This window comes from Aedes albopictus, chromosome 3 (assembly GCF_035046485.1).
Source record: "Aedes albopictus strain Foshan chromosome 3, AalbF5, whole genome shotgun sequence".
In the NCBI taxonomy this organism is placed as follows: Eukaryota; Metazoa; Arthropoda; class Insecta; order Diptera; family Culicidae; genus Aedes; species Aedes albopictus.
In genome coordinates, this window is record NC_085138.1 from 74,422,676 (window position 1) to 74,436,750 (window position 14,075).

Here is a 14,075-nt window from a genome sequence, read left to right on the forward strand (position 1 = left end):
ATTTTGCATTCTTATCATTGAAACTCCTTTTTATTGTTTTATATAAAAATTTGCTGAAAATTACTAAAAAGTTGATGAATAATAATAAAAACTACATTAATGGGCCAAAATTGGCTGTGTAACAATTATGGGTCAACTTGTTGTCTACCTATTATTTATTTAGTTACTCAAGTTTTATCTATTTTGTTAATGAATTATCATTTATTCTCGTTAGATCAACTATAGTAGAATCTAATGCTGGTCTCAAATCTCTTAACGAAGCGTGTTTTCATGATTTGAAATCAATTTTTCAAAATTGGGACCAAATCTCCATCCACCCACACCACCGATAAACGCCTAAAAGTATGCAATGTATATGTACGCAGAACTCTCAATTACATATATGCTGCACAAAAAGTCACCCATAATTGCGTGATTTTCACGCAGCAATAATGAGTCACTTAAATTTTGTCTGAAATTAGCTTTAATTAGCTGCAATCACATTAGTTTCCACATTAGGAACACAAATTTTACCTTTGTTCTGGTGGCGATACCATTTCGTACTTGAAAACCACTAAAGATCACTTTTACAGAGCTTACGAAAGCAGCGCACGCACTTTATTCACAATCGAAGCGTTACTTTGACAGATGGTTTTGCACCGAACAAAAGTTTTTGAAAATTTGTATGTTATTATTGGAAATAATGTTACATGGGAAAATATTAGGAAAATTTGCTGAAAAACTATGAAAGATACCCCATTTTACTGTACATTTTTGGTTTACCCTTAAAGAATCTAATTGCTATAACTATTACGAGTTCAAGCTTCTATGTTGCAGGAGCTAGATGATGATGATGATGATTGTGTATCCACCATCAGCGCAAGGATTACCTATGGCTGCAGAGTCATACCGGAACGGAATGATCTACCTGATGGTTTGTTGTAGCAGGGTAAGCTAAATTCACTGGAGACCTTCGGAAAACAACATGATAATTGTTATCTCGTGACAAAGTCTGGCCACCCCACGAACATTTGCCCGGAAACCAGTTCATTTAACTTCCTTAGGCTACCCCTCCGAAATCCCCATATATGTCATGTTCAAATATAAAAAGTAATAATATGGAACGAACTCACCGGGTAATCCTGACCAGCTGGTTTTCTATGTTTGGCTTTGGTCTCAGCATGCAAACGGTCCAAACCATATTAAATGTGCACTCGTTCAAACCACTCGCTGATTCTCCGATCGTCCATCGAAGAATCCGAAAAAAATACATAAGCGAGAATACCCGACGCACTGAAAAACAATCTCTTGGATACATCTATGTTGCAGGAGCTAGAGAACGTATTCTACGAGAAAGGCACTATCACCGCTAGGTGGATTAATCTGGGTTTTTTAGATTCCTTCTGAAATTTCTTAAGCGATACTTTCGGAAATTTCCTTAGAGACTTTTTCGATACTACTAGAATTACTTCAGACATTTCGGCAGCGAATTCCTCGAAAGTTGTTCCATGGATTCTTTCAAAAGTTGTTCCAGCAGTTCCTTCAGGAAGCGGTTTCTTCAAAGATTCCTCCAGGAATTCAGTTTATGGAATGTACACGTGAAGGACGCTGAAATCGGGGAACCTCGACTAACTAGATTTGCTTTTACCATGACAGCACTAGAAATAATTTGTCACGCATCTTGTCAGTAATCTGTCGAAGCATTACAATTACCTTTTTATGGAATTTGCTACAAATTTTGGAATTCTCAGTGAGAAAGTTTGTTAGAAAACTTAGAAGTCTGGCGAATGAGCAGTTTGCATGCATCCGCCAAAAATGTTTTCATTGCTAAGGGATCTGTAAAAAATATCGCCAGAAAATCACCCCATATACTCCGCTCATCGTGATCATCCACAACGCCAGATGTTTATAAAAAAAATGAAGTCAGATAGGGAAGTGTGAGATTAAGGTAAATATGTCATGAGGTACACGGTAAAAAATCAGCACTGTGATATAAACTGATTGGCACTTGAATTCGCACTACTGTTCAATCCGTTTGTTATCAATTACATATCAATCAATGCTACACCATTGATTATACGTCGTTTTCAAAATTTGTTACTGATTTGACAAAGAACATCCAATGCCTCTTCAAATTCAATGTAACTTCACATCAATTCGTTGTTGACAATGTTTTGATTTCAAAACTAAAATTTAAAAAAAAGTGTGTGTAGCCGCACCCAGATTCGATACCAGGACCTTTAGAGTCACGATCAACTATTTTACCACTACACTGCTTCACATCTGTTAGAGAGGTGCGAATCGAAGCGAAGCACTTTCTACCGCCTGTCATCTATATTTACTTTCATGCCCAAAACAGTCATTACCAAATCAACAACTTTTCACTTTGGGTCGTATTGCATTTTACAGTAGTGCAAATCGAAGGGATTTTCTGTTGATTTCTCTGCTGGGTTTGTTTTGGTCCTCAAATCAACACTGACAGCATTGCGATCTCAAAGGAAAAGCACTTCTGATCATGTTGATTACGACATTGAATAGTTAAGGGATTTTTCCCTTACATCTAGCGTGCAGAATTTTTACCGTGTATGCTTTGGCGCTATAGGTAAATCCAACGGAAGCTAACGATCCCTCCGCATCTGGTGGCAGGAATGAGAAAGCTATGGAAAACGTGACTCCGCCAAAATTTCACATGGCGCAGCATAGGCAAAGTGCACATTTTTCACTTTTTCATATCGAATTTCGCCTCGTAGAGAAACAAACGAGCACTTTTTGGAAAGAAAATTTACTCCTCTTTCAGATGCGCTTAGATCCGGTAGATATACCGCATTTAGTTCACTACTGGACTGCGAACTGCGACTTTATAAGTGCGAAAACGTAAATAAAAGTGCGCGATTGCATCAAATCAGGTTGAAGTCTTCGGCGCACTATTTCTTCAATCTATGGAGAACAAGTGCTCTGAAGACACCGAGTTGATTTGATGCAATCGCGCACTTTTATTAGCGTTTTCGCACTCGTGAAAACTAATGCGATAGTCCAGTGGTGAACTAAATGCGCTATACTTACGAACAATTTATGTGATTAATTTGAGGAGCTCTTGCTATGCCTCCGGAGGGCGATCTACCGCATTTTTTGTTAGCTGGCCAATCCGATGTCTGTCGGCGTGGGCATCAAGAATGAAGACAATGGAAGCCATTGCAAATGGAAAATAGCAACTTCTAGAGCAAAAAATGAGTCAAATTTGACGACAAAAACTTACCTTTTTTATGTAAACAAACGATTTTCTCCTTATCTCACCAAGCGCCTCTACAATTGGGGATTATCTGGATTAGCCTATAGGGCACTGCATTGTTTTGATTTTGTATGGAATTTTGACGTTTCTTGGCCTTGTTGTTTACAAAATTTCTGTAAGAGTGAAAGAGAACGAGAGAATTTCATGTGGCGCCCTATCATGGGTGCTCCACAAAACAATTTATTGATATGAAGTGCTCCACGTGTCAAAAGGATGAAACCCCCTGCATTATAGGTCATCATGACGCAACTTTTAAATTGATTGAATATTAAACATATTAGCATTGAAAAAATGTAGGTACATAGAATCTAGGTGAAATGTAAATAAAATCGAAGTACATAAAATCGATGGTCTATTTAATCGAGCGTCCAATAAATCGAGGCACAGAGAACAGACATCCAGGCTAGAACCAATTTCATTCAGAAAGTTGTGTAAGGATTTGAATCTTCACTTGAGTAAGGTTGCAAACCAATACATGATGGAAACACTAACGCCGCCAAACACCATACCTATTGCCACACTCAGTGGTGAATTGAAACATTTCAAGTGGTGAATTAAATTAGTATGAGAAATTAACCGATTGCAGCGCCACGGTATTGCCACTTGTGTTGTCTATTTCAAATAGCTGTTAAATTACTTACACAGTTTCGGAACTGGACTTGGATGTCTGTTCTCTGTGATCGAGGTATGGCTTTAGGACAGAAGATCGAAGGACAAATGGTCGAAGGACAAAAGGTCGAAGGGACAAAAGGTCGAATGGACAAAGGGTCGAATGGGACAAAAGGTCGAATGGACAAAAGGTCGAATGAACAAGAACATTACTAGACCAAGTTACTAGCTGGTGTGTCACTTATAAGAATAAATAGTTCATGTTGTTGCTCATTGAGAGAAAACATTATGGTGCTGTTATTGTAATTTTTTTTTTCATATGTATTTCAGCCACTGACATTTCTAAAGGAATTTTTCCTTTTTTTGTTTATAGGCTATTCTTTCAAGTTGTGTTGATGTAGTATTTAATGGTAATTTAGTTTGATGTTTTGTTCAGTAATTTTTCCTTCTTAAATTTATAGGCTGTTCTTTTAAGTTTTGTTACTGAATTAATTATCGACTATTTAGGTACTTATAATTCAGAGTGTTTGGTAGGATTTCGTCCTATAGACACTATAGATTCCATAGACTCGCGGAGGCGAAGACAACTGTAGCCAAACGAACTGTCAGTTCGTGTAGCCAAACGAGCATGACGTCACGATTTCAATAACGACAGTGGATTGCGTGACGTCATATGCGCTCGGTACACTCTAAATTCACGGCAAATCGTATTGCTCAACCATGTCTCCGCGAGTCTATGGAATCTATAGTGTCTATATTTCGTTCGGGTGCCAGTTCGCGCGCGTTTGCTTCGGTGGTTCGATTTTTTCTTTTTCTATTTTGTATTCCGTAGTGAGCATTTCGACGGCGGTGAGCGCGCGGTGGACGCGTCGTGGATCGATTCGATTCCGAATTTTTCGCTTCCCGTCAGCGCTAGTTCCCAATACACTTTTAGCACAGAGAACAGACATCCAAGTCCAGTTCCGAAACTGTGTAAGGAATTTAACGGCCATTTGAAATCGGCAACTCAAGTGGCAATAGCGTGGCGCTGCAATCGGTTAATTTCCCATACTAATTTAATTCACCACTTGAAATGTTTCAATTCACCACTGACTGTGGCAATATGGTGTTTGGTGGCGTTAGTGTTGTCATCGTGTATTGGTTTGCAACCTTACTCAAGTAAAGATTCAAATCCTTACACAACTTTCCGAATGAAATTTGTTCAAGCCTGGATGTCTGTTCTCTGTGCTTTTAGTTGATAATATTGTCTTTTTTTTTGCATTTACACAAAAGAGTGAAAAGTGTTAGTTCGGGCTCGCCGGTCGAAAAAATCCGGGCGCCGACAAGTGAGTCGCGTTCAGTGTATTTGTGTGTGGAATAGACTAAAGGTTTCTGCTCCCTAGTGGAGTGGAGACGCGCGATAGAATTTTCTTTTTGGCTAGTTTTTGCGTCGAAAAGTGGTCGGTTGTTAAAGGCGGTTTGTGTATTGACGATCTTGCGCCAAATACGACGCACAGGCAAACAAAATTGTCCCACCACAAAATATGCACACCGGTTTCAGCATATATTGGTTGATGTCGCCGCTACAGTTTTCCAGTAACGGAGCGTTATTTTGGGGTGGTGTATCGACTTATCGGTTTGTTTATGCACTGTTTCCTTTGTTGCTGGATGTGTGAACATTGTGCTGTCAAAGATTGAACATTTGCACGATCGTCGCGAAATCCTTGCAAAGCTCAATATATTGATCCATTGTCAAATCATATCACCAACCCCGGACTGACAATGTACCTTACCCTACTAACAAAAAATTTCTTCCTGAGACAAACGTGGAGATGCAGCGATTCGCGGTCTTTTTAACAACGTTTGTCTTACTAACATTCCCTCCCATCCTCGATGACCGTAAGGACGTGGCCGGCGCCGTTATTGACCCTATTAAAGTTGAGAGCTCTCGAACTGTGTACATTGAGAATAGTGAGCTAGTTCTAAGCCCTATTCATTGGTTCCTTGTGCAATTTCGATTGCTCTGATCAATCACGGAGTACCCAGATAAAAAATTACCATTCATTACATGGTAAATATTATTAACATATGACTGGCTTTATTGTTCACAATAAAACACATCATAGATATATTGTTACTTTTTACAATAGAAAGCAAGCCCATATAGTTCGTACAATAAGTGAACATTAGCTTTATTTGTGACTAACTGATTCGATTGTTTTTCAATAGTTCTATAATAATTTAAAGTTACTATCAGTAAAAATGAATTTAAAATGTTTTTATATAGTTGCAAAAGTGCCTGCAAAGTTCTCATGGACTTTTTATTAAAAAAGAGTTTATTTCTCAATTACACTTAAAAACAATTTGTAACAAATAAATAACAATAAATATTATTGTTGCTTGGATCATGTTTGTATAATCAAATACAAAATCACTTGACATATTTTTTTATAGTTTTCGTTTTAAATTTGAGTTCAGTAGATGTTTCGGTTATCGAATGTTATTCGCTAAAACTTCAACGACTGACAGACGTCAAGCCGTGTTGGCAGAGGAAGCTCTCAATGAATAACTGAGGAAGTACTTATTGACTGTCAAACGATAAACTGCAACGATCGACGCGTCACCATCTTTCGAATAGTGGAGGGTGAAGGTATCTTCTTCGCGGTGTTGTTTACGGTGAAGCAACACCGCGAAAAAGGTACCTGTGCTCTCCAACATTCGAAAAATGGTGGCACGTCGATCGTTCTACGCTAGCGATTTTGCGGTGGGATGGTGACGTTTGAAGGCGAATAGAAAACTAGCTGAAATGCAGGTTTTAGACAAGTGAGGACGTTACGACAAGAAAAAGATGAACAATGATTTTTCTAATGTTTTCCAATAAATTAAAGGAATCTAGTAAATAGTTAACTACCATTGATAACAATACAAATACAATTTGTTTAATGGGGTCAATTGAACCGATGTTAAAATAAACATGCAATAATATCACCGACGAACCGACGTGACAGCTAGAACAAATAAATTCAAATTTGTTGTCTCCGACGCCATGATGAAAAATAGCCGAACACTACCGCCTCCCCTATATAACGGTTCGCGTTGTATAGTGATAGCATGATTCCAAACCCCCGTGTATTCATATAGGAAGAGGTTCGCGCCTGCGCTGATTTGACAGAAGCGTTCGCTCGCTTCGCTGGTCGACCGTTAAATTTGGGGGAGACAGTTTTGAATCACCACTGTCACGTCGGTTCGTCGGTGATAATATTTGTTGTTATGTAAACAGATTTCGCCTTTGAAAAACCAAAGAATTCATATTTCTCGGTAACATTTTTCTTCAACATTTACAGATACTAATGGCCACATTAATTGGGTTGTTTAGTGAATAAAATATTACTATTTTCTATAGCCTAATCGAAAGAGCTTATTTTTCTGAGTATAACGTGGTTTTATTGGATTTCAATACCTTTGTTTTGATGAGTAAATTAACAAAACTGTTTTAATTTTCGTGGATAGAATGACAGTTCAATCGATAAAGTGACAGTTCGACCCGAACAAAAAAATTTCCCCATACAAACTTCAAATGCATTTTAAAAATAGTTCCCGGACTCCAAAAATTATGAAATTTTGGATTTCGGCAAATTTTTGGACGGAGAATCAGATTATGAAATAATCGGGATACCCCTAAAGAACCTAATTGTGAACGATTAATGGTATGGATCATACGACCTGAGGTCTGACTAGTGATATTTGGCAGTTATTTGAAAAGATTTATGATAGATCTTATCAACAGCTGCCAACCCAAGCAACAATTTTAATTTTATCAAAGTTTTTTAGCGATTCAAAAGTCCTAAACATAAAACCATTGATGCCGACTTAAAAATTCTCTCGAGTTCTTGTATGCCTCAATAAGCCCACGTTCTGGCTAGTTGGCCCAGTCTTATTAGGGTCTACAGGACTTCGTATGCAAACCGGCTTAGGAGTTCGGGTTGTATCATAGTTTTATCAATCTTCTAAATAAAACCATCTTCTGACTTGTCAAATAATTGTTTTGATTATTTTTCACTCTCAATGTTCGATCGTCAGAATAAATTATGCTTGGTAGTTTATCCAGCCATCAATTGGAAAGATGCAGATATGGAATACAGATTTGTTTGCTATTTATTACGTGTCAGGAGACATACCACGGAAGATTTGTGGTGAATGTGACTGTGATAATGAGAAAAACTAAGTGCGCCACACAAACTATGCATAATTTGGAAGTTAAATGCATTTAATATACTCGGTGGAATTGGGTGCAAAAAAGGTTTTTTCAACACAGCGGAATTTAAAAGACAATATGTAGTTTTTCTGACAAAATAAAATGACGGAAACATGTTGTATGGTTTAATTTGATCTGAAGCTGTACGTGAAATCATAAAATTGAGTAATATTTTTTCTGTATTTACATGAATTATCCCGGCTAGGCGACATATTTTTCTGATAAAACTCTGTGTTCCTGATGATTCCTCCAATAGGGCTAACCCTCCTGAGGTAGTCATAACTGAGCTCATGATAGAACTAGCGGTTTTATCACAGCATTTTTTTGGTTTATGTTACGGCCACGAAATCTTTTGTTGGTTTTATGCATTGCCTCACAGTTTTGTGTATTTGTTTACAAAAAAAAATCTCTACGACAACAACCCCAAATGCAAGTTTTATTGAAATGGTATATAATAAGTGATAAAACCAATTCAGGTCTACTTGCAAGTCTTTAACTGAAGATGTTTATAGCAGAAGTTATATGATAGTTTTATGGAACGCCAAAGGTTCAAAGTAAAAAACTATCACTTGAAACTAACTTAGAACAACTAGATTTTTGACATGCTCGTATAAAACCAGGATAAAACATGAATAAACCTTCAAGGCATGCTGATTGTTACTTGGGAAGCAATGCATACCAGACAGACATCAGAGTGTTTGATTCTTATCATAAAATGTTCATATCATTCTGGCGGCCGTTAGTGCTCGTAAATGCTGAATATAAATGTATTAATTCTATGTATTTTTAAAAGCGAAAACTGTGTACAAATAACAACAAATATTATTGTATTTTCATTTTAACATCGATTTATTTGACGCCATTTAATTAATTGTTTTTGTATTGTGAGAACAATGAAAAAACATTAGGATATATTGTTTTTTTTTTTAAATTGCCCCAAAAATGTCTCATAAAAACACAATACATTCTATTGTTTTTCGCGGAAAAATATATGAAAATTTTCTCAAAATTTTATGGTTAAGATACATAACGACCACCATTTTTTATTGTAAAAGTGCCATTTACCATTCGCCGAATGGTATAGAACAATAGGGGTGATGGTGAGTGTGTTGTGCAAATTACAATACGTTTAACGGTGAATAATTTTCGAAAAAATGGTGTTGTAACAATAAAATTTATCATATTTTTATGATATTTTTTATCAGGGTAGCAACTACGAATTGTGCGGTCATCTATGCTCATTGCTCATGCTCATGCTCATATTTAGGTACTTATAATTCAATCAGAAATTTTGCCTTCTTCAATTCAATAGCTGTTCTTCCTATCTATACTGCAGAAACAATTACTACTTGTGATTAGTGATCATCCCCTCTTGGATTTATAGGTAGTTTCGACGAATTACACTGTATAAGTATAAATAATTTCTTCGAAATTCGACTGTTGATGATTATGTTGGGAGGTATGGCGTTCAGTCTTTGCACGAATAACTCAAAAACGGATTCTTAAGCTTTCATAAGTTATTCCTCCAAAGATTGAAAGCCATACCTCCCAACCCGTGAACCGTATAGTACATTTTTTTCATTATCGTCGCAACGCCTTTACCGTCATGACTAATGTTGCATACTACCGAAGACGGCTAATAACAAGACAGACAGCTCCCACCCTGTTTCAGGCGACTTGGTCGAAACGCCCTCAACGATTCACAGGAACATTAAACCATGATGTGTGCGTGTACATGCAAATACGTACACGGAAATGGTAACATCGCATGCACACTCATTCATGATGTTGTTCCCTGAAGTCGTTCGTGGCGCTAGTGTGCTTGTAGCTCTCAAAGTATATGGAGCAAGAGGGAAGATGTCTGTCTTGTTATTAGCCGTCTTCGATACTACCGTCACACACCACATTCATACTGCCGTCGATGCATGAATGTCGTCTACCATGAATGTAACATTTGGCACCATGATTGTAACACAAATCAAGATGATGGGAGTACGAAATGACTGTTTTGAAATGTAGAGCTGGGGTGATTCCGAAAATTGCGAAAGAAAAATGCGGATAACTCGTGCTAGAGGGTGTCAGGGGCGTTACTTGGGGTCTGACAGGGAAGGGGGATAGTTTAGGAAGATTTTGGAGGTCTTTTTAGGAAGTTTCGGAGAGTCACTTGTGCGTTACATGGGATCAGAGGGGTTTAAGGGGATTTCAGAGGCATTCCAAGAAGCTTCAGAGCATTTTCAGCAGATTTTATAATCGTTACGGAGGCGTTACATAGCGTTTTCGGGAGTTTCGGAAGGTCTGAGGTGCGTTACATGGGGTTTCTGGGGGTTCAAGGGGGATTTTGGAGGCATTCCAAAGAGCTTTAGAGCATTTTCGGCGGATTTCAGAAACGTTACGGAGGCGTTACATGCCGTTTTCTGGGGTTTCGGAGGGTCTGAGGAGCGTAACATGGGGTTTCTGGGGATTCAAGGGGGATTTTGGAGGCATTCCAAAGAGCTTTAAAGCATTTTCGGCGGATTTCAGAAACGTTACGGAGGCGTTACACGCCGTTTTCTGGGGTTTCGGAGGGTCTGAGGTGCGTTACATGGGGTTTCTGGGGGTTTAAGGGGGATTTTGGAGGCATTCCAAAGAGCTTAAGGGCATTTTCGACGGTTTTCACAATCGTTACGGAGGCGTTATATGGCGTTTTTTGGGGTTTCGGAGGGTCTGAGGTGCGTTACATGGGGTTGCCGGGAGTTTTAGGGGGATTTTGGAGGCATTCCTAAGCGCTTTAGAGCATTTTCGGCGGATTTCAGAAACGTTACGAAGGCGTTATATGCCGTTTTCTGGGGGTTCGGAGGGTCTGAGGTGCGTTACATGGGGTTACCTGGGGTTTAAGGGGGATTTTGGAGGCAAAGAGCTTCAGAGCATTTTCGGCGGATTTCAGAAACGTTACGGAAGCGTTACATAGCGTTTTCAGGGGTTTCGGAAGGTCTGAGGAGGCATTCCAAAGAGCTTCAAAGCATTTTCGGCGGATTTCAGAAACGTTACGGAGGCGTTACATGCCGTTTTTGGGGTTTCGGAGGGTCTGAGTTACATGGAGTTTCTGGGGGTTTAAGCGGGAATTTGGAGGCAAAGAGCTTCAGAGCATTTTCGGCGGATTTCAGAAACGTTACGGAGGCGTTACATGCCGTTTTCTGGGGATTCTGAGGGTCTGAGGTGCGTTACATGGGGTTTCCGGGGGTTTAAGGAGAATTTTGGAGGCATTCCAAAAGGCTTCAGTGCATTTTCGGAGGATTTCAGAAACGTTACAGATAGGGCTTCCAATTACGGGATGGATTTCCCGGGAAATGAAATTTCAGGCTGTTCGGGTTCGTTTGGAAGTTGACCATCAATGTTAACTTCTTTTCCCGATCAGCCTAGATAGCTGTGTAGTGTCGGTAGCGGTTGTCTCAATTGGCTAAGAATAACACTACGGATCGCCTGATCCAGTGGTAAGAGTCCACTAAACAGGTGACCCCTAATTCATGGTGTTATGCGGCTTTATGCTTACCGTGCCAAAGAATGAATGGTTAGGGGGGTCTAATAAAAACCTAACCACAAACGGAGCCTGTGGAGAGTTAGGGCGTCCTCCACAGTATTACGCCCTTACTGCGCTAACCGGTAAGTGGATCTACTTCAAAAAGTTCATTTTCGTAGGGTAACTTCTGTATAGGTTACCTTGTGAACCCAGCTTTGCTTTTTTCATTATAGATGAAGTGTCGTGCCTCGAGCATGCTATATTTTAGAATAACGTTAACAGTATGTTTCAACCTTTCCTTGTGGATGCCTTCAAGCAAGCCTTGTTTTCAGCATCTTTTCGCTGATATTTGGCATCTGAAGTAGCTCAAACATTGATTTGAGATGCTTCAGTTTGATGGAATACTTAGGTAGTACAGTTCATGGTTAGCTTAACATAGAATTGCACCTAACTCAACTCTGCATGAGCAGAATTTGTCATGAGTTGACTGATTGGCATGTGTCAGATGAGGAATCTCCATTTGACCTTCTCTGCACTTTTGAGTGTTCCTTCGCAAACTTTGCGTATTCAGGCGTCCCTGCTCAACAAGCTAGGGAACCTAATTGGTTGCGATCACATTTTATGGATAACTCGCTTCCATTGCTACTCCAAGAGAGTTTCATTGTGGTTTTGTTATTAAAACGCCCTTCATTGTGGTATACCATAACTACTGCTTTGAAAGAAGCTTGTCCTCTGCGGTCTGTGCGGACCGCAAGAGGTATTCCTGAATGGAACTCGGACCTGTTCAAGTTCTAAATATCTTCGGATAAACCAGTCTTTTGTATAGCTACGAACCTTTGCTTCTACCCCGAGAATTGTAGCTATAGAATCGATTTAGTGTGCACTAAAAAGCTCTGCTTACTTCAAATCTCCTGGACCAAAAGGGGTTTGTCCTATTTTTCTCCAGAGGGATTTGAGTTTTTCAAACATGTTTTGAACTCTTGTAGTTTTCTACTGGGTATTTTCATGGCGTGAAATTACTCTGTAGTTTTATCCCGAAAGGGTGCGTGCGCTGTAAAAAGAAGGAATAAGTTCCAGATTCATCTGGAACCCTCGTTCTTTCTGAAATGCTTAAAACGCATTGTCGATTATCACATCTGTGATATTCGTCTCGCTAACATGCCTGTTCATGTGAACTCACATGTCTCCCAATTTGGGATGTCCACAGTGACTCTTTTACACAAAGTTGTATACGTTTTCAAGAAAGCACTCGCTCAAACGTAGTTTTTGCTTGGGTGATTTCTTGAATATTGAGGATGCTTCTGATGACGTGTCTTTCTATGTCATATTGAAAGTCGCATGACGTCGCAAGCTACCTCCAATGAGCTATAGGCTCTTTTTACGCTTATGCGTTTTACAGTGTCCTTTTCAGGGCACTGATTAACCCCGTTGAGGTATGGGCTATGAGCTCTCGTTGCGCTTAGGCGTTCATTCCCTCTTCTAGGGCACCCCTTCCTATTTCATCACCCTTTCCCAATTCCCATCCCTTGTCCCAATCTCCCTCAGGTAAATGATGAAATAGGCTCATATGTATGGCGATGGCACAAATGTCCCAAATGGAGGATAACGTGCCTCTGGAGCCGGCCTTCTGATACCTGATATACGCATGTCCCGTTCGCAGTTTTCGGAACCACTGGGATTTCATTAATCCTCCACATTTTTTGCCGTGATTAAAAAAATGTCACAGTCACCCATGAATATTTCATCTGCTCATACGTGAATGTTTCTGTTGCATGATAGTCAAGACCATACACCGACGATTATCATGCAAACTACAGTTTTGACAGTACATTTTGGATCACTGCTCCCAACGTAAATTATTTCGGTTTTGTTTGCTCATATAGTACCCAGAGATTTGTTTTTCTCTAATTAATAGATTTTGTAACATTATTAAATCGCTGTAATGATTGGAATTTCAAATGACAATATTTCAATATATTATTCATCCTTCTACCCATAGGCTATTCTTTCAAGGAGTACTATCAGCGGCGTCATGGTCGCAATTTTTTCTGCAGTCAAGTTCGCAGATTATGAACAATCCTCGGTACCCACTTTACGTAATTTATGTTTAGTCCCTTACTGTCAGAGCTGTCAGATCAGTGTAACACGCTAAATAAAATTTACACAAAAGGCTATTTACACGGAAAAAAATACACGGTTATGAATATTTTTTGGGTACCGAACTGGACACCGAAAATTTGAACGTTTTCTTTGGTACATCGAGGTCTTGAAATTAGTCTATGGTACTATTTTCCACATTTAACTTTCATAAATAACATTACTTTATATCTTTCTATTGGCTTCTACCTTCTATCAATGTGGTAGTAAATAGCTGCATATAAGCTAATTCAGTAACAAATTTTGAAAACGACGTATAATCAATGCTACACCATTGATTATACGTCGTTTTCAAAATTTATTACTGAATT